The sequence below is a fragment of the Amblyomma mixtum genome, chromosome 3 (assembly GCF_055824585.1).
Source record: "Amblyomma mixtum isolate Tamu chromosome 3, ASM5582458v1, whole genome shotgun sequence".
Taxonomy (NCBI): domain Eukaryota; kingdom Metazoa; phylum Arthropoda; class Arachnida; order Ixodida; family Ixodidae; genus Amblyomma; species Amblyomma mixtum.
The window spans coordinates 303,326,915-303,345,561 of record NC_143014.1 but is presented as its reverse complement, the minus strand read 5'-3'; the positions used below and the strand labels follow the sequence as shown (position 1 = coordinate 303,345,561).

Sequence of the window (18,647 nt, the reverse complement as noted above, 5' to 3'; positions counted from 1 at the left end):
ACAACGCCTCTCGCTGTTGGCGCCATCTCTGCTAAGCACCGATAGAGGCGACACGTGGCAGAGACAATGTAGTACGCGAGGAAGATGCGCGGTGCATTTGTCCTTTATGCGCGGGTCGTGAAATAATTGGGAACGTATGCAGTCACATTTCGGTCAAAGTTTGGTGCGAAATTCTAAGTTATATTTTTATAGCGCATTTTTTACCTTTGCGATTGACTTGCGCACGATATGGCGTGCAGCTGGGCCGCGGAGTTGCCAGCGAACGGTGTCAATAAACTCGGCGAGTTTTCCTCTCGCTATTCAGGGGCGTTATTCGTCGCACAGTTTGGGTCGTGCGTCAAAGCGCGTGGGGACACACTTGGGTGAGAAAGAGGCGCAACACAGCCACAGGCGTGCACAAAAGAGGGCAGCCAGTAGGTGTCCTAACATGAGGGCGGCAGTTTTACCCTCAATTGTCCTCTTCTACCCAGAAAGGGACTACCATGAATTTCGTCCCCCCTTTATAGAGACCTGTGCACGCCAATTAATACAGCAGTTGTCGCTTCACCACGAGGAACGGTCGAAACTCTGGGACTTTCACGCTGTTGAATTCGGATATCAGCCACTGGTCTTCAGTTGCACGTACAATTGCCTCATTTCCGAATAAAGGAAGGCACTGGGAACCTTCGTTGATTAGGGCATAAATTTCCGCCGAAATCCGGTTTCCTGCGCGCTGTGCTATGCTGCATTGCTGCTTTCCGTATACACAGCGCAGAACGGTTACAATAAAAAAACAAAAAAAAACAGGCGCGCTGTACTGTGGTAAGAACGTACAAAAAGATAGTCGGTATTCTGTACCTTCTATCTTCGCTGCTTTTAACAGCCCATAAGTACGGCCTTATGGTCGCTGAAGTGCGACCTAATCGGCTCCATGTACGCTGCGAGTGAAAGTCAATACATGTCTTCTTTGTCGTTGGATCTGCTGCGTCCGAAACAAGCGGCCGGCTGAAGTCGCTCCTTCGTTCTACAGAGTCTTCATGCGTCGCTTCTATGCTAAAGTCGCCCACAAGCACTTGCGGGTTGTCCACGTACGGCTGAAGATGGCCCCGGTTGAATTGCGCTGACAGGTCAGCGAGGTTGCGCCTTCACGCGAGCCCACAGCGCACGTTTCACAAAACTTTTTCGCGCACACAAATACGACACAAAATGGACGAGAATTGTGAAGACCTGAGAATGAACTAACTCAACTAGAACCACAAGGCATCTTACTGGCACACATTCCTGAAATGTTTCATGGGCACTCTTCGTACGACGCCGATGCACAGTCTGGTTCCGGCACCGATCGACTTCCCACTCGGCAGCGCGCTCGACAGGGCGTCCTCTGCGGCGGCGACGACTCACGCCGCCATGCGTGCCGGCGGTCGAAAGCTCCTTCGTCGGCCATAGCACTAATAAAAATAAGAACCCACGTAATCCTCTTTCCTGAAACATCGCAACCTCATCACAGCACCATTCCATGCCTCTAACATCTGCCGCGTATTGGCACTGGGATCGCGCTAGGTTTGGCTCCAGCTATCCGCTTTTTCTTATCTTAAACTGCCCGGTAGCTTCGCAGCCTTGCCAGGCGAGTCTTGTGTAGCGCTAATTCTGGCCCCCACTATCGCATTCTTGTTAGTTCCGTCTTATCTTACTCATCTGCTTCACAGTTCAAGCCTATCTTGGGCCATAGCTCGGGCGTCGCGCCAGCCGTGTCGGGTTAGACTGGAGCCCAGCTCTGGGCGGGCTCTGTAAAATGGCTATCGCCGTTAAAGTCTAACAGTGCACCTTTGGCTTCTGTTCATCCTTCCTGCAACCCCCTTTTTCGTTAATTATGTTGAGCGCACAGCGCTAGATCAATGGCTTTGACTCTCGGCTACAGATCCCAAGATCGCGGGATGAAATCTTGGCCGCGACGGCCGCATTTCCATGCGGATGAAATGCACAAACGCCAGTGTGTTGTGCGATGTCGTTAAAGACCAGGTGGTCTGAACTAACCTAGAGCCGTCCACTGCTGCGTCCGTCATACCCAAAAATTTTCGTTTTAAGCATGAAATGCTTTTAGCTCCCGTTGTCGGCAGTATGGTGACGTCATGCCTAGACCGAGAGCCAACATCCGGGCACTGAATTCCACACATCCGGGCACCGTACAAGATTTAACGAGACTCTCTAAGCCCTCCTACAGGACCGGCATACAAGCGCCGGTAGCTTCGCGTCGAACGGGTGGTGGCGTTCCTCCCTTCCTGTACGGTGCGGTTCGGGTGTCCACCGAGATGACAGAATTACTGCGTCATTTCCTTTCCTCAAAAAGCGTTGCGTTCAAAGGTGAAGGCATCGCGCCGAACGGGTGGTAGCGTTCCGCCGTTCCTGTACGGTGCAGTTCGGGTGTGCACTGAGATGACAGAGAATTACTGCGTAATTTCCTTTCCTCAAAAAGTGTCGCGTTCAAAGGGCAAGGCATCGCACCGAACGGGTGGTGGCGTTCCGTGGACTGCCTGGCAGCGCTACAACACGCTGTCGCGTTCCACTCCTAAAGGCGAAGCTTAAGAGTAATTAATTAGCAATTAATTGGTATTTAGTCATTAATCAGTAATTAGTCACTAATTACTAATTTTTCATTACTTCGTCATCAGTTATGTGTGACGTAATCCAGTGGTGACGTCACTAGCATCACATGGGCAAAGTGGTGCGGAAAACGCTTTCACCTCTACGCATTTTAATCAGTTTCGAACCCGCTGCACATACATTCTTGTCAGGGCTGCGTCTCGTCGTGTCCGCGTACGCTTCGTGTTATGCCCGTAAACATGTCATGCTTATTCTACTCTTGGTTACGGAAGAGGCAGAGATTTTTCGTTTTTAAGTACGCTGTTCCTTTCGACCTTGTCTGTTGCTTTCCGGAGAACCCATGGTGCGAAAATAGACAAACGCAACGACATCGTGCAATAAAATAATAATCAGTCAAATTAAGCAAAGCATAGGAATTTTTTTAAATGGTGGCTTTGATCAAAGTGCGAAATTTATAGCATAATCATCAACACGAACGATAACTTAGTACAAAGTAGAATAAAAGAGCATATGTTGCCGGAGGGATACGAACCAGCAACGTTCGCAAGTCGCGTACGGTGAATGGATGAATCAATATGGGAGGTAAAGGCAGTAGACCAAAAGGCCAAAGGGTGTAAATTCGAAAATCTTTCATATTCCCGGCTATTATAGGGTTAAACAAGTGTGCTGCTACTGAATAGTTAATTCCTTGGTACTGCAGCGAAGAAATTGACACACTGAAATTTGTGGAAAAGGCTAAGAAGAAAAACCATGTCCGTTCGCTACCCTGCAAACAATTGGGCTTCGAGGGCAGCTGTTGAACCTTTTGTTTCTGAGTATGTTCGTGTAGCACAACCTGAAAAAAGATCCTCTGCGCTTCCCCTGATTGAAGTAAATGCTGGCTGCTTTCATATCACAGCAGGTCCCTCATCCACCTCTCAACCCCTAAGCGTTCCTTGCAACCTGAAATCCTGAAGGTAAAGCACCAGTACTCTGGCCACACAATGAGAGGGCAGGATTCATTAGAAAAGGCCTTGGTCCCGGGAAAGGTGTAAACCAACGCGACATGGGTAAATCACCTGATGAGATGGATTGACAGAGCGAGGGAAGCAAACAACACAACTCCAGCTGATCGTGCTTCGTGACCAAGAGGTCACGAGGAGCCGGACACGACTACGCCACTGAACTGCTTCAACAGTGGAATAATATGTGGTGCCTCACGTCCCGCAGCTGCACGTGATCATCGCGAGATGCCGTAGTGGAGGGCTCCCGAATAATTTCTACCGCCTGGCTTCTTCAACATGGATTGACATGAACAGCACACGGCCGGATTTCAATTCCTACTCGAGCGAAATGCGGCCGCGGGATTCCATAGCGCGACCTCGATATCAGCAGCCGAACGTCAAAACGACTGAGCCACCGCGGTGGGCCAAATAAATACAGGGACAGCAGACATTACGGAGACATTACGGTTTCATATATAAATCGCACCCCACCCAAAGCGGTAAACATTTTCTTTCCATTTCCAGACACTGTCGGACGAATCGTCTCTTGTACAGTTGTACGCATGCTCCCCTATCTAAACATTGCGTAAAAAGACTTATTTTCACGCCAGTGGAGAGCCTTGAGAGCAAGTGCACGCAGCTCTGTCACCGCACGTCGCGGCCGAGCACCTTCGACCACGCTGAATGCGGATGCCAGACCCCGAGCAGTTTCCTTCCAAAAATTATGCCGACAGACATTGTAGGATGCGGCAGCATTAAGGTAGCTGGAACCTGGTTCGAAAATTTCCGCGCCACATGAGCGTTCACCGAACTGCACACCTCTTGCATTGTGGAGCGTCCATCCTTACCTGGAGGTGCTAGCCTGAATATCAGCGCATAGAGGCTTTTCTTCCCCTGGATATGATTCCAGGCACCGATATGGCATGCAACGCAGAGGCGCAGTAATTCGAGAAGAAAACACAGTCTCGATGAGGCGCTGTCGTGCACTACACCTTTGTTAGTGAAGCGGCGCATTGCAATGATTATTCAGAGCGGCGTCGCGTTTGGACTCGAAGTCGATGACGACGAAACGCAAGCGCACTCCTGGATTAGAGCCCTTGAGGGCGCAAAACAGACGTGGCAAACATGACTTTGACACCAAACAGCCCGGCAACACGTGACCCATCTCGACGCCCACGTCGTACGGAAAAAAAAATCTGCATTCTGGTTTATGGCTTATGGGGGCATAACGTCCTAAAGCGCCTTAGTCTATGAGGGACGCGGTAGTGACAGGCTTCAGAAATTTCTACCACCTGCAGTTCTTTAACGTGCACTGATATCGCACAGTACACCGGTCTCTAGAATTTCGCCTCTATCGAAATGCGATCGCCTCGGCAGGTATCGAAACCGCGTCTTTCGGGTCAGCAGGCGAGTGCCATCGCCGCTGAGACAGCGCGGCGGCTTTTTCTGCGTTCTGTAGAACAGCATGAACTAGTTATATGCCGCTGAGAGTGACAAAAGCCAAGTAGTACCTTTTAGGTGTGCAGCTCTCGTCGCGATTGTAGTCGACGTAGACATAGATCGCCTGTATTGCCGTTTTGCGGTGAAACTGTATATTGACTTCGTGCGGTAGGTCCCCGTCCGATTGCCAGTATGTATCAAGGCGTTTGTCTAGCAGCTGATCGACGCCCAATCCTGCGAAAAAGTGCGTTGACAAGATGCATCACAATCGGCAGCCAGGATTCGCCGCTCGTGACGGTCGGGAGGCGCCTCATAGCTTACCAGGCTTGCAGGACGAGAGCGACCACACAGCCTGGGCTCCCACTTCGCGGACATCGCCCTGCCTCTCCAAACTCGAGGGGTCTGGTGCAGAGGAAGCGTCCATGGTCCTAATAAGACAAGAGAGGAGGAAGGAAAGGGTTAACCAGGAGGAAGTTCCTACCCTCCCCAGCGCCCGCCTTAAACGCGAGCACTGTAAAGTCAGGATCACACGAGTGAGTAGATTTGCCCTACATGCGGTTCGGAAGCCCTTGATTGCAGGGCGGATACCGGTACCGTGACAGGATGAAATGGGTTGCTTACGGCCGCAGTGCGAAAATACATGACACAACTCAAACCACGGCACAACGACAGCGCGCAAAACGGCAACGCGACCTGTCCGCGGGCACTCAGTATTCAGCCTTGTAAGCGATAAGATAAGAAGGCGATGATTCTGGATGGCTCGTGTTCGCTTCTGCGGCTCTCCCCGGCAAAGGACAACTTAATCTGGAACAGTACTTCTTAATCCATGCGCAACACGTACCCTTCAACGCTAGTGATTTTTTCAACCGTTACCAGAAATAGTACCGTAACCACAAAATTTATTTAAAACTTAAAAACGCCGTCAATTCACCGAATAACACAGAATTTAACTGAATGCAGGCAATTACCTCTTTGCGCACCATCGCTTGACGGTATCGCTTCGTTAGTAGGATACATGTTCATCATCATCATCATCATTTATTGAACCCTTAAAGATCCCGTCTGGGACATTACATAAGGGGGGGGGAAGACAGTGATGTGAAACAGTCATACAAAAGCATGTAAGCATAGAAAAGCATAACAAAAAAACAAAAATAACAAGAATAACAAATTTGACGTGAAATTAGCGTCAGTTGATTCAAATAGAACAGAATATATATGGCAAAGCAGTAGTATATAAATTACACATTAAAAAGTACGGAAATGAAATAAGTGGGAAAACACTTGGGGGGGGGTGTCGCAATAACACAAGCAGTTCAAATTGCACTCAGAGCATCGCGAGGGAAGTAGCTATGGTTGGATCAAGTGGTCTGTTATTAGCTGCCTAAATCTGGTGGGATTAGTTTCGATGACAACGGTTTCAGGAAGATTGTTCCATTCCTCTATGGCGATGGGAAGAAAAGATTTGTTGAAAGCGTTGGATGAACCATGCAACCGCTGAATGCTGAGGGAGTTGAATAATCGGCGAGATGAGCGTAAGGGAGCAGATAACAAAGTTTGGCGTAGTGCAGGGAATTTAAGGTATAGTTTGTGGAAAAGACAAAGAATTGATACTTTTCTGCGGAATGCTAATGGTTCAAGGCCGAGAGACGATTTTAGGTTGGTAACGCTGTGTCGAGACGAATACTGCGACGTTATGAAGCGCGCTGCCCGATTCTGGATAGCTTCGAGCAGTTGTATTAAGTAGGCCTGGTGAGGGTTCCATATTGCTGAGGCATATTCCATTTTAGCGCGAATGAATGTTTCGTATGCTTGTTGTCTGATTGGTGGGGGGGACATTGATAGTGATCTTCGGATAAAGCCAAGTGCTCTGGAAGTGCTTGCGCAAAGTTTGATAATGTGGTCTGACCATGTTAATTTGTTCGTTATTTCGACGCCAAGGTACCTGTAAGAATTCGTTACTGACAGCGCCACAGAGTTCAGGGAGTACTGGAAATTAGTAATGGAACGTTTGCGTGATATGTGCATGCATTTACATTTCGAAATATTAAGCTGCATGAGCCAGTCGGAGCACCATTTCTGTATTTTATTTAGGTCATCCTGTAATAATTCCTGGTCAGTGTTATCAGATATTCGGCGATAAATGACGCAATCATCCGCAAAAAGACGAACAGATGACGAGATTCCAGATGGAAGGTCGTTGATGAAGATTAGGAAGAGAAGTGGAGCAAGGACGGAACCCTGGGGTACACCGGAGATAACTACGGTAGTTGCAGATGCGTGATTAGCGATGACGGTGAACTGCGAGCGATTAGTCAAGAAGCAGCGAATCCAGGAAAAGACTAGAGGGTCGAGTGACAGGCATGTGAGTTTACAGATGAGGCGTTGGTGAGGAACGCGATCAAATGCTTTAGAGAAATCTAGGTAAATGGCGTCTGTTTGAAATAAAGAATCTAGACTTAGATGAAGATCAGTTGTGAATTCGAAGAGTTGAGTTTCACATGAGAAGCCTGCCCTGAAACCGTGCTGTTTGGGAAAGAAAAAAGAGTTTTTATCGAGGTGATCTGCAATATTGGAGTACAGTATATGCTCAAAGAGTTTACACGAGATGCATGTTAATGAAATAGGACGATAATTCGAGGGGTCAGAGCGGTCACCGGTCTTAAAAACGGGCACAACTTTGCTTGTTTTCCAATCGTCCGGAATTTGGCCGGTCTTTAGAGATTGGTCGAAAATGAGCTGTAGGATTTGGCTAGACAGTTCTTTGGTTCCTTTGAGGATCTTGGCAGGTATGTTGTCGGGTCCTGGGGAAGTAGACGGCTTGAGATTTTCAATGAGCTTAAAAATTCCCTCAGATGTGATGGTAACAGGTGGCATTGAATCAAGATTAAGTTGCGGTAAAGTAATCATGTTGTCCGGTGGTTCGTGGGTGAAGACTGAGGTGAAGTAGGAATTCATAGTATCAGAGCGTTCTGAAAGCGGAACGTGTGTGCCATCTTGTCTTTTCAAAGAAATGTTGTATGAGCTGTTTTTGTTGGGCGTTATCAGATTCCAGAATTTCTTTGGGTTAGAGCGCATTATGTCTAGGAGATCATGATTGTAGAATTTTCTTTTAGACGACCGTAATAACTGGGTGTATTCGCGAAGACTGGCGAAGTATTTGTTCCATTTCACAGATGATGTAGAATTTTTGGCATTACGGAAGAGGCGTTTTTTCTTCCGCGATAATTTGCGCAAAGCATTCGAAAACCAAGGCTTAGTGGCGTCGCCGCGGATGCATATGAGTGGTACGTAAGCGTCAATGAGCGACAAGAGTTTGTGCTTAAAAAGGCACCAGTTTTCATTAACGGATCTCGTAGGCATGGATAGGAGGAAAGCAGCGAAAAATTGTTCGAGGTCGGAGTTCACACTGGCTAAGTCGGCATTACGATAATCGCGGATGTATTTGACGGAAGGTTGGTGGGCGGAAAGTTCAATGGTTAGGTCGAAAAACAAGAGACTGTGATCACTGAGTCCACTAGGTTGCGAAAGTGATTGGATTAATTCTGGACTGGAGACAAGAATGAGGTCAAGGATGTTTGAGCCCCGTGTTGGCTCATGAACTGCTTGGAAGAGGTTGAATGTAAGGACGAGTTCAAGGAAGTCTTTAGATTGGCGAGACGATGCTGTCAAAGCTTCCCAGTCGATATCCGGGTAGTTGAAATCGCCACAGAGTATAAAATTGGCGTGGGGAAGTCGAGAATGCAGGTCTTGAAGCACACAGTGAAGGTCCGTAATGAAAGATTGATCTGTGTCAGGTGCTCGATAGCATGCAATAACTAGGTTGGTACGAGACGGAAGACAGATTTTAAGACATATTATTTCGCTGCGGCAATTAATCTCGATTAGAGCGGATGGAATGTTAGATTTGACAAGAGCAAGAATGCCCCCTCCCCTGCGACCTATTCTATCTCGCCTGTAGAAATGAAAGGACCGGTTGTCTTGCAGCAGTTCTGCGTCTTGAATATCAGGTGTTAGCCAAGATTCGGTAAATACTGCAATGTCAGTGTTATGATCTTCAAGGACGGTTTCAACTATTTCTTTTTTTGGCAGGTAACTGCGTATGTTGGTCATCAGGACAGAAGCTTTCTGATAAGTTGCGGTAGGACGCAAGCGTTTGGATGGTTGAACCTGCGGTAGGAACGGGAGACATGGTGCCTTGGCTAATCGCTATGGTTTAAGTTCTACAATGGAATCCGTTTCAGCGTTGAAAGTGAACTGTCTTTTGCCGATAAGTAATTTGTCGAAGCGGATCTTAAATGAGGCGTTGCTTTGTTGGCCGTAAGAAAAAAGTTTTTTCCTCGCTTGTCGAACTTTCGCGGAATAGTCCTCACGAACTGAGAATGAGGTATCTTTAAGTTTATGCCCTGCAACAAGAATTCTTGATTTATCTTTAAAATGTGCCAGTTTAACAATTATTGGGCGGTTTTTGTCTGTATGGAAACGGCCCAGTCGATGCGCGCGTTCGATGTCTTGGCTATCTATAGTAATGTCTAGGTGTTCTGAGCAGAAGGAAATAATATGTGCTTCAGACTGTGCCCAACTTTCGCTGGGCTCATCCTGAAGACCGAGAAACAATAAATTCGAGCGGCGCAAGCGGTTTTCAGCGTCGTCGCACTTGTTTGTTAATGCTTTTACGTGTGAAGAAAGTCTGTCCAAGTCGGTGTTATTTATAGGTGCAGCTACATTTTCCGGATTAGATTCGACTGTTTTTTCCAGTGTTTCGACCCGCGCTGAAAGACGGCGGACCGAGTCTTCAATGTTTGTTTGAGCAGAACGGATCAAGGCAAGCTCTGCAATTACAGTGCTCTGAGAGGATTCAATGCGTGATATAGCTTCGTAAATTGATTCTAGAGACGGCGGAGCTTTGCTTTCGGTCGGGCCTGGGTTCAATTCGACGTCTCCAGATAATATGAGCAGGAGACAAGTCAGGTGGACGTTGAGGCAGAAGGGGCAAGCAATATACAGCAACCTTTTGCAACAGTCAATGGCGTCAATGGGGCACGACACCGCTAGCAAGAATGGGTCACTAGAGCGGTAGGAAGCGGCACAGGGTAGATAACTAACCTGCAGTAGGTGAAGAAAGGGCGATTGCATGACGAGTTCCGATGCGGTGGCGTGCCCCAAATGGCCCCAGCGATACAGCGGCTTATGTAGGTGGCGGGTTCCTGTGTTCGTGCCCGGTTGCCAGATGACAGGCTGGTCCACCGCTGGAAGCAGCGGATGCAGGTCAGGGTGGTCGTTGTCGAAGAAGTCGTTGTCGGCAGGCAGCCAGGAGGACACGGTGGCGTCATGCGTCGCGAAAAAGCCTGAGCTTTCGGCGCTGATACTTGAAGTGGCGGGAAGCCATATCAGGATAGCCTGCAGTAGGTGAAGAAAGGGCGATTGCATGACGAGTTCCGATGCGGTGGCGTGCCCCAAATGGCCCCAGCGATACAGCGGCTTATGTAGGTGGCGGGTTCCTGTGTTCGTGCCCGGTTGCCAGATGACAGGCTGGTCCACCGCTGGAAGCAGCGGATGCAGGTCAGGGTGGTCGTTGTCGAAGAAGTCGTTGTCGGCAGGCAGCCAGGAGGACACGGTGGCGTCATGCGTCGCGAAAAAGCCTGAGCTTTCGGCGCTGATACTTGAAGTGGCGGGAAGCCATATCAGGATAGCCTGCAGTAGGTGAAGAAAGGGCGATTGCATGACGAGTTCCGATGCGGTGGCGTGCCCCAAATGGCCCCAGCGATACAGCGGCTTATGTAGGTGGCGGGTTCCTGTGTTCGTGCCCGGTTGCCAGATGACAGGCTGGTCCACCGCTGGAAGCAGCGGATGCAGGTCAGGGTGGTCGTTGTCGAAGAAGTCGTTGTCGGCAGGCAGCCAGGAGGACACGGTGGCGTCATGCGTCGCGAAAAAGCCTGAGCTTTCGGCGCTGATACTTGAAGTGGCGGGAAGCCATATCAGGATAGCCTGCAGTAGGTGAAGAAAGGGCGATTGCATGACGAGTTCCGATGCGGTGGCGTGCCCCCCCGATGCGGTGGCGTGCCCCCTTATTTCCTTTATTTCCAAGTGATGTTTTGAAAACATCACTTGGAAATAAAGGGCCATGGTCCACGGCATCCTGCACTACTCCGCTGACCAGTCACAACAGTAAACGAAAACGTTTTTCGCCATATCAAACAAAACCACATGCATTCAAATTCATAGGTCATAATTTCATCTGGTGTCTATCTTTTGCTTACTTAGTTTTCAAGAAGCTTCAAAAGTCGGCTACCTTTTGTTATGAAGAAATTCTGTGTAGCGGTCAGTGGAGGTGTTAATTTGTATCCGACAGCTGCCACATCGTCACAACCGCTATTCACGTCGAAACGCTTTCTCCTGATATTTCAGCGAAGAGACTCAAAGCACAACAGACATCATGAATATACCTTCACGCTCTAAGCAGTGATGACTCATAATCGGGTAGTCATGAAAATGCAGCACATAACTGCCTATGCCTCAGAAGTTAATTCAGAAGTTCACCGTGAACGTGTGGAAACGACTCCCATCGTGTCACACCAACAAGAGAAGTTTTTTTTTTCTTTTTTTGTGGCTAGGTGGCCTTTCAGCCTGATAGCACGCACTACGGCAGCGATTACCAAACTTTGGAAGAAACATTTTGATTAAATTGTCCAACTGATCAAAAATTAAATTAGGTAAAAAATTTGTTCAGGAGTTAAAAATAATGTTTGAAAGCTATAGCAAGAATGTTTTAAGAAACGACTCTGAGTATTCTCGAAGCGCGAATTATTTTGGCCACCGCATGAATAAAATACGTTTTTCTGCTAGGGTTGAACTTGTTCCAGAAGGAATTAAGCTTTCGTTCGGAATAAACACACTGGCGCAAATATTTAACGTTTTAAAACTGACAAGAGCCAAATTCGGTTCATTCCTCGTTGGCGTCCCAGAACCCTCTTCGCAGCGCCCACCCCTCCTCGTCCGCTCCCCTCCTCTTTTTTCTCCATTCTCCTCTTTTTTTCTTTCACGGCTGTTGAGCTCTTCGGTCCATTCCTCCGGCGAGTCAGCCTCCGCGCCCCGCCGCCGCGAATCTGCGCGTCTTCTAGACCACGCGGTCTGTGTTCTGTAATATTTATCATGTTTTATAGTTTAATTTCTTTATTATTTTGTTTCTTTTCATAGTTGCATTTTTTTATTTCTTTTCTTTCACTCACCAAACCCGTGCGTTCACTAGATGTGCCTTTTCTCTAATATTTTTCGTGTTTTATGATCTAATTTCTTTATATTTTTGTTTCTTTTCATATTCGCAATTTTTTAATTTGTTTTATTTGACTCACGAAACCCGTGCGTTCACTAGATCTGCCTTTATTCATGCTCAAACCGTGTTCGTGGCGGAATGGCAGCGACTACCCTTGAAGTGCCAAAGGCCCTGGTTCGATTCCCAGTCTCAATGAAGTTTTTTTTTTTTTCCCCGGAACTCGAACGCGCTTGCTAGCATTCCCTGCTCACGACAGTATGAGGCATTAAAGGCTTTCGCCTTAATAAAGCGATTCTGCTCGTATTTGCTTTCACAGCTGTTCTGCTCCTAGCGAGCTTCTAGGCGCGTTGCCCTTCGAGCCATTTGAGTGGCCGGCACGTTCCTCGCGCAAAGAAGGCGACTGCGCACGTACTTAAAATGGCGTTAAAGGGCGATTCACACGACGGTCCGTTTGCCCGCGGACCGCGCACTACCTGCTCTCCTTCCGTGATATTCTCTCGTATTACCGAGACAAACGAAGGGAATACGCACCCCCCGCTCCGTCCCTGGCTATTGCTCAGGCTGCGCATTGGCGACAAATACAAACCCGGACTACTCCATACCCAATACCGCTGCATGCCCGATACCCAGACCAATTCCCGTCATCATGCAAACTTTGCAGCAAACCAGGAGACTTCTTACACACCCTCCTCACATGCCCCACCTTCCCTCATCCCCCAACACCAACCGCGGCGGAGTCTTACTGGGAGTCTCTTCTAACCAGCTCGTCCGCTGAAGACCAGCGCCGGATCATCTCCAGCGCTCACCGAAGGATTGCGCTCCAGGGGCTATCCTTCGCGTTGTAAGGGTGCCTCCTCCTCACATTGAGGAGGCATCCAAGTGCCATGTAGGCCCCCACGATTTACATCATTGGCAATAAACGTTTCCCCCACCACCTACGTGTTCATGCGTCAGCACATTGAGAGGCGCGCTGACCAGGCCGCGGGCCGACAGCGCGCCTCTCAATGTGGTGACGCATGAACACGTACTGCGCCGGCCGCGGGCGAACGGACCGTCGTGTGAATCACCCTTTAACGTCATTTTAAGTACGTGCGCAGTCGCCTTCTTTGCGCTAGGAACGTGCCGGCCACACAAATGGCTCGAAGGGCAACGCGAAAATCGCGAGCCGGCCGCCCTAGAAGCTCGCCAGGAGCATAACAGCTGTGAAAGAAAATACGAGCAGAATCGCTTTATTAAGGCGAAAGCCTTTAATGGCTCATACTGTCGTGAGTAGGGAATGCTAGCAAGTGTGTTCGAGTTCCGGCGAAGAAAAAAAAAACTTTATTAAGACTGGGAATCGAACTAGGGCGTTTGGCAATTCAAGGGTAGTCGCTGCCATTCCGCCACGAACACGGTTTGAGCATGCATAAAGGCACATCTAGAGAACGCACGGGTATCGTGAGGCAAATAAAACAAATGAAAAATACCAATTAACTGCTAATTAATGACGCTTAAGCTTCGCCTTTAGGAGTGGAACGCGACAGCGTGTTGTAGCGCTGCCAGGCAGTGGTAGACACCCGTCAAAACGCGGACACATCTGCCGACACGGCTGCTAACGACGTTATGAGGCATTAAAGGCTTTCACCTTAAAAACTTTATTGAGGCAGGGAATCGAAGCAGGGCCTTTGGCACTTCAAGGGTAGTCGCTGCCATTCCGCCACGAACACGGTTTGAGCATGAATAAAGGCCGATCTAGTGAACGCACGGGTTTCGTGAGTCGAATAAAACAAATGAAAAAATTGCGAGTATGAAAAGAAACAAAAATATAAAGAAATTAGATCATAAGACACGAAAAATATTAGAGAAATAAAAAAATACAACTATGAAAAGAAACAAAATAATAAAGAAATTAAACTATAAAACATGAAAAATATTACAGAACACAGACCGCGTGGTCCAGAAGACGCGCAGATTCGCGGCGGCGGGGCGCGGAGGCAGACTCGCCGCAGGAATAGACCTAAGAGCGCAACAGCCGTGAAAGAAAAAAGGAGGAGAAGGGCGAAAAAAAGAGGACGGGAGTGGAGGAGGAAGGGCGGCGCTGCGAAGAGGGTTCTAGGACGCCAATGAGGAATGAGCCCAAGATGGCTTTCACCGCCATCAATCAGTATGCTTCTTCGATTAACCGCGCTCGGGCTACAGTGAACTAGAATATTTTCTAGTTCACTGTACTCAGGCAGCCCGCTAGCGGCCCGCAAGTTCGTCTCTGACAGGAAAACGCATCATGGTCACGTGGGCTGGCGGCCACCGGAACCAGCCGGCCGGCAATCACGGCGGCAAGCAACGCGCGGATCACGGAGGGCAGATGCTCACTCTAGCTTCGCGTTCTGCGTCTCATTGCTACGCACGCGTACGGTAGAAATAGGCTGCTTGGTATCGAAAACAACGACTTGCAGTTATTGAGGGCTGCGTGCCGCAGACTGCAGAACATGCAGCTGATCAAGCTCGCACTCGTATACATCGGCAACGACAACGCGAGCGTGTGCCTTCGGTGCACTGTGTAAGCTTCAAGAAATCGTCAAAAGCATGCGATGAGCAATCGCAATCTAACGTGTTTCAGTCGACACCACATAGGACGGAAAAACTGCCCGTGCGTTGTTTATCAAAAGACAAGCCGTACTCTCGGATTATTGCGTGTTTGCTTACTACGCAGTAAGTGTGACCGCCGACGATCGACCCTGGTGGACTCTTCTGTGGTCGTTGCGATTTCTACGCTCGTAACCTGCTTCCTGTAAGCTGTAAGCAGAAAAGAATCGGGATACGTTCGTTCAACTGTAGTCTGTCGGCCGCCGGCTTTTGCTTCGGGCAAGGAACGCATAATCTCGGCAAAAGCGCATATCAGCTTGTTGAACGTCCACCTAGAACAAGCGGGTGCACTGTATAAATTTAGCTGCGTATCGTTTCTGTAATAGTACAGCTTTATAACAGAGAACTGGCACTGGAAAGAAAGGCGCTACAATAAAGCCCTGAATGTCGGCGCCTCACGTTCCGCGTGCAGCGCTAGAGCTCATTTTTATCTATTTTTTTTTTAATGAGCCAAACGCGAGGAGGTGCATGCCTGCGGTACTTCTCAGATATTTTGAGCATATGTGGCAGAAGGCCCGAGCATGAAGCTGTACAACAGTTGGCGACGACAGAATCAGCACTTGGTCGGCGCGACAATTCTGTGTGGCCACATATACGCCCGCAGAGATGTTTCGAGCAATGTGCTCGTGAGGGCTTTTAATAAAGGACATGTTTCAGTCAAGCGTTTTTCAAAGCATATCCACTTTTGCACTGCGCCAAACGCAATGAAGACCATACGCTCGATCCCGTATCGGGCTCAACCAACACTTCGTAAAACACGTTCAGCACATGCATATATGCGCGCGTCTGAACGCGTACTCGGAACTGGAATCCGGCTGCTCTCGTGAAAGGCCTCGAACACCATCGCGATATCCACCGGGCGCACGAAATTAACAGCCGAAATATTTTGTGAATCAGAAGTATCCGATCGTAATATGAAGCGAGCAATTGGGTTTGCGAGGTGGTGAGACGATCGAAATATGATCGCGCAAACGCACGCAAAACATATCAATAAACAGCGAGAACTACCGCAAAAGGTTCCATTGCAGGCGACACAGTCGATATGCACCGTGGCCTAGTCGAAACAAGCGCCTGCATCGCGCAAAACATCGCATGAAGAACCGCGGTCCTTCTAGACCTTATAAAAATGGCCGCGCGAGCTTCCCGTTACCATACACCTCTCTGTCGTCTGCTAGCTGCCCGAGCGCTGCCAGCACAAAATTCTCCTGGCGAGTCTGGCCGCCGGCTGGCAGCCCGAAACCGCCCAGCCAGAGAAAAACGAACGCGTTCCGGGCAGTCACCGGAAGTGGGCGGAGCAACCCGAGAAAATCGAGCGCGCTCGGGCAGCCCGCAAGCAACCCGCGGGCTGCCAGAGGCGGATAATCGAAGAAGCCCATTATCACCTTAACTACGTCCACTGGAGGCACTCTCCCATCTGCGGCCATCTTACCGTGCAGACTCCCTAATCTCATCCCCCAAACACACACTCCGCAGCCCCCTGCCACGCTTGCCCTCTCTTGGATTCCACTCCGTCACCTGAAGGTCCAACGGTTACCTTGCCTTCGTAAGACATGGCCTGCCCTTGCCCATTTCTGTTTTCGATATCGACTAGGATATCACTAAAATCGCGTTTCTTCCCTGACCCACTGTGCTCTTTTACGGTCAAACCTTACGCTTATAATTTTTCCTGCCATAGTTCGTTGCGCTATCCTCAACTCGTTGGTTTGGTTTATGTGGGTTTAACGTCCCAAAGCGACTCGGGCTATGAGGGACGCCGTAGTGAACGGCTCTGGAAATTTCAACTACCTTAGGATCGTTGACATGCACTGACATCGCACAGTACACGGGCCTCTAGAATTTCGCCTTCATCGTAATTGGACCGCCGACGCCGGGATCGAACGCGTGTCGTTCGCGTCACCAGACGAGCATCATAACCACTGAGCCACCGCGGGGCTGCCCTCACCTCAATTTCGTCTCTTCATTAGCCTCCAAGTTTGTGCCCCATACCGAGAGCAGGTATAACTGCTGCATACTTTGTTACACAAAACTGGCACTTTATGCAAGTGTCAAAAAACAGGATGGTGATAGTGATACAGGATTCTAACGTTTTCAACGTGCAGACTCCGAAAGAACTACGATGTTTCCATGGGCTCGTCTAAAGTCTACGCAGACATGCAAAAATGTCACGAGTTCTGCTCACCTATCCACTCAATTGCAAAGCGTGGGGCACCGCCGAGCAGGAATGAAAGGCGAACGTCGCAGCGCGCTGCTTTCGGCAACAGTATTCCGTCTTCCAGCCTCCGAACAAAGCCTCGTTGTCGCCCGCTGTATTAGCGTGTCGGCTGCGAGCCGCTTGTCGCCGTCTCAACCAGTTCGTCAGTTCAGCGCACGCGTGATCGGCGCTGGTCGCCGCCAAGCCGTTGACGATGACGACGCGTTTTCGAGTGCACGAAGAGCCTTCCGTTCTCGATGGCGCCGACAAACCTTTCTGCTGGTCGCACAAAACGTGGGTTAGTTCACTCATCCTGAGAAATGACGAAAAAGCGGCAGAATTTTCGCTAGTCTAAAACGACGTCGCCCTAGATCCCTAGCGGTCCCCAGCCTTCCCCCCTCGCAGTGTAGAACATGGCGGCGTTTCGCGAAGCGAGAGCCGTCCGCTCCACAACCGATTCGCCTTCGTTCGCTGCGCGTAACGCTAACAAAGAAAAGAGCGATGCGTAAGGATTTTCACGCATGTCATTTCGTTCGTGAGGACGAGTGCGGTCGTCGTGGAAACCCAATCACTGAAGAAGCGGGATATTCACACATGGGCTTTCTTCAAACAGCCATTCAGGACTGCCCGTCACTCCAGTCCTGATCTTTGATTTGCCTGGGCGGCTGCGTGCATGACTCTGGCTGTAAACGAAACAGGAATTGCCGGGCATGAATATAGCAGGATTCGTACTCACGACCTCTGGAATGGGAACCGAGCGCATCTTGCTAGTTCACCGCTGCGGCCAATTCGGCGCAGAAAAGAATATCCTATAGGATACGAAGCTCGTATGTTGTTTGGGCACGGCCGGCTCGCATTTTTATGATTAGCATTGCTGTTTAGAGCACAACATGGTGGTTTCGGTGGCCTGCCTTTTTTAATGAGCTGATATAAGCTTCAAAGCTGAAGTACAAAGGTTGAAATGGCGTTCTTAGCCACAAATGAAGCACTTCGCAACGACGAATCGACATTTCTTTTTCGTTTTTTTTTTTGCATAAGTTGATCTTATTTGCAGTAACTGGCAGCTGCAGATTACCACCTTTCGTAAACAGAGATCGCACTCCGTGCTTCCTTCGTGTTTCGTTACTGCTGAGCACAAGCGACGGGAAATTGTATGCTTGATATTTTCACCATTTCGCTAAGTGTCTGTGATGTTCACAAACGATCATATGAGCTCGTCAAAATTTCGCAATGCAAGGAAATTACCTACTTCCTTAACGTTTACCCTTTCAACTCCACAGTGAGCACAACTGAAGAGCACTGCCCACGGCGGCTCAGTGGTTTTGTCGTTCGTCTGCTGATCCCAAGGTCACGGGTTCGATACTGTGTGCGATGTACTGTGCGATGTCGGTGCGCACGGTGAAGAAGGCCAGGTGGTATAAATTAATATGGAAGCCTCCGCTGCGGCCTCCCTCGTAGCCCATGGGTCACTCCGGGAGGTTAAACCCCAATTTGTTTTATTGAAGCACGTCGTACATTCTTATGCGTTTCTCAGCTGCCGATCACTCGATCGAGCCCC

At 49.1% G+C, this 18,647-nt stretch overlaps 1 pseudogene across 1 annotated transcript; it reads right to left on the bottom strand.

The window, feature by feature from the left end:
• Positions 1–5,037: 5,037 nt before the first annotated feature.
• On the bottom strand, positions 5,038–17,348 carry LOC149355436 (anaphase-promoting complex subunit 10 pseudogene; annotated as a pseudogene). The gene is made up of 3 exons (XR_016289352.1): positions 17,078–17,348; positions 5,325–5,431; positions 5,038–5,237 (listed from the first exon to the last, which is right to left on the bottom strand). The product of XR_016289352.1 is annotated as an anaphase-promoting complex subunit 10 pseudogene (transcript).
• Between the last annotated feature and the right edge of the window lie 1,299 nt (positions 17,349–18,647).